General features: G+C 38.7%; 1 long non-coding RNA gene across 1 annotated transcript; it reads left to right on the forward strand.

Annotated features, from left to right (window-relative positions):
* The first annotated feature begins 468 nt into the window (after positions 1–468).
* LOC126386999 (uncharacterized) lies at positions 469–2,416 on the forward strand. The gene is made up of 3 exons (XR_007569576.1): positions 469–577; positions 1,262–2,256; positions 2,327–2,416. It is a non-coding gene; the product is annotated as an uncharacterized LOC126386999 (long non-coding RNA).
* Positions 2,417–3,130: the final 714 nt, after the last annotated feature.

Here is a 3,130-nt window from a genome sequence, read left to right on the forward strand (position 1 = left end):
TCACCGACGGAGCTAGCTGTCAATCAAACGACGGAGCTGTCAGTCAAACTATAGTTCGATTGGCTGCTCAGTATAGTCAGCTGCCAATCAAACCGCAGCGGCAGGATCTCGAGCGTACGACCGTTGCTCGGCTAAATCATTGATTTATTTGTTTTGTGTATTGTTTTGTTTATTTATTTGCATGTTTATTTGTGAATGAAATGGCAAGTTATGACGAGTCAGAAACGACTCCTGTTAAAGACATGGATGAGGCTGCAGCGAGTCTGCGCTCAGAGCATCATACCGTGATGAAGTGAAAGGAATAAAGATAAAGATAAAATGATAGGCTAACCCTTTTATTTTTATTAGTGTTGTCTTATTATGCCAGCTGAAGAATTAAATTTGTTTATTTGGGTGTTTTAGCTCTTTTCTCTGGAGTGGAGACTGACACAAATGAGCTCATTAATCGTGAAATAGCATACAATTAAAAATCCTTACCTTTTTATTCATTTTAGCTCTCTCCAAACAGGTGCTGCGGCTGCAGAAAGAACAGCTCCGGTCGCTGGGTCCTCATTTGACGCTCCAAAATCGAGACGAGGTAGGAGTTGAGGCGTCAAGGCAATTAGACGCGCGTCAAAACGCTTTTAGTGCGCGTTTGGCCATTTAAAACAATGACTGTACTTCAAAACGCGCACGTCAGAAGCTTTCAGTGCGTTTGGGCCTTTAGTAATGCGCTCCGTTTATCCAAACACAGTTTTAGTTGTGGGCCAAAATTATGGTTTTCAAATGGACAGTTTTAGTATAGCGCATGTCAAGGTTTCTTGCCCAAATTACATAACTAGATTAAAATGAATTTCATGAAAAACAGTGATTAATAGTGTATACTGTGATTTTATTTATTTATTTATTTATTTATAAGACAACAAATACCAATAAGTGAGCAAAAGTTGAAATGTATCAACTTTTGAAATTTTCTCAGTTCTGGGTTAGGTGATAATTGATATGTTTGACCTACAGTATCTAGCTGCAGCATCTTTTTTAAAATTATTTGAATATCATAGCATACATAGTCAGAATTTAACATATATGTTAAGTTGTATTTTGAAACCATTAATTCATATAACAAACATTGAGCTAAATGTAGGCTACTTTAATATAAAATATGTTTGAAAAAATATAAAATAAAAAGTAATTTTTAAACAAAAAATGTTTAGGAACCTTTTAATAAGATTGAATTGATATAAAAATTTTAAAAAGTGTTTGTCACAACTCTTGTTTACAGAAAATGCAGCTTTGAGAGGGTCCTCAGCACCAGGAAGAATTCAACTCAACACAATCGCTGGCTGCTTCCTGCTGTTTCATCTGCCAAATGTGGAAACTCCTCAACTAATTCTCTGTGCTCCATTATGAGAAAATAAAGATTTATGACTCATTATTTTACCATTTCCTTTATACAATCATGTTGTGGTTGGGAAAAGTATAAAGGGGACTAAAACCGGTGTCCGACCCGGCCCGAGCCCGTGCACGTTATGCCCGGGACCGGACCGGCCCGTCCAAAACTGGAAGTATGGGCCCGAGCCCGATTTAAACCCGACATTTTTCAATAAGATGGCTGCCATAATTAAGAGTATTAAACCACTGTTATTTGAATGACAGAAATATAGGATCTTAATGAATGGCGCAACACGGAAGCATTTATTTTAGGATCCACGTGGCGAAGGGCTGTGCGCGCACAATGTTCCAACAGGGCACAGCCCTCCATTCCAAAACACATTGTTTTTTATTGAAAATATGTTGCTGTCTTCACTTATTATGTAGGCCTATAATTTCTCCAGCAGCAAACACATTTAAAGGAGTCTTTTTACGCGCGCTGTCCGTGGTGCTGAAATCCCCACTGCTGCTGACAGCAGATCGGGGGAGAGAAAAGACATTTCTTGCTCTTATCTGTGCTTTCAGAAAATAGTCCCACTGTGTTTGCCAGGGGATATCAGGCTGTGTGATTATGCACAAAGATTGGTCTAAGCATTGGAGCAATTTCATACAATTTCGGACATTTAACATGATAAACTAATTTCAGTTCAACATGGTCATTTGCTTAGAGGATTCAGCTGAAGGAAAATGAGTGTCATTAAGACGAAGTATTTGCTTGTTTTGTGGTTAAATAAATGTATCTCTGTGCAGAGAGGGCTTAAAATCTTCATCAGGAGGTCAACAGGAGATGCAAATGCATGAGAGCCCTGAACCAGGAGCGCAGACTTTTCTATTTTTTCATTCAAGGTTACAAATAATGCTGTCATAATTTATTATCAAAGTTTCATTTTCNGACTTTTCTATTTTTTCATTCAAGGTTACAAATAATGCTGTCATAATTTATTATCAAAGTTTCATTTTCTTAACAATAAAGATGCTGTGTTAATCCATTGTAGTTCTCTTATAACTGCATGTTATTATAAAATAACTTCATTGATAAGTGTGCGTGCTTCCCCCGTCCCTCCCAACAAAAATCCCGACCCCCCTCTCAGAAAATAGTTAAGCATTATACATATATACATATAGCCTATATATATATATAGCCTATATATATATACAGTCAAAAGTTTGGACACACTTTCATTCACGTTAATGGGAATGTGTGTCCAAACGTTTGACTGGTACTAAAGCCTAGCCTAGGCCTATATATATTTAACGTTTGACTGGTACTAAAGCCTAGCCTAGGCCTATATATATTTTGCTTTTCGTATTTAACGCTGGAATTTCCGAGTGTCCTTGAAGGCACCTCGACTGGACTCGGCTGTGTGACATCGTCTGCCCGCGAGCCGCACTTCTCCCGCGTCTGTTGAGGTGAGTGGCTGTCTGCCTTTGTTCCTTTCTCTTTGATATTAAAAAGACCAGATAAATGGTCACAAATGTCTAAACTTAAAGTAAATTGGCGTGATAAGTGATAAATATGAACAGGAAATGAAGCCTCTGTGGATAGCTGGTCGGGGGAAGGGAGCGGCGTCGAAGTCCGGCAGTTTACAGGCGGTGCTAACTGATAGTTGAGCTAGCTAACTGGTGCTGCCTGTTAGCTGCTGGACAGCCAATCTTACTGGACAGCAAACTGGCAGCTGTCATTGCTAATAGATGTTTTTCACAACAGCCTTGTTGATAT

Source organism: Epinephelus moara, unplaced genomic scaffold, assembly GCF_006386435.1.
Source record: "Epinephelus moara isolate mb unplaced genomic scaffold, YSFRI_EMoa_1.0 scaffold1394, whole genome shotgun sequence".
Taxonomy (NCBI): domain Eukaryota; kingdom Metazoa; phylum Chordata; class Actinopteri; order Perciformes; family Serranidae; genus Epinephelus; species Epinephelus moara.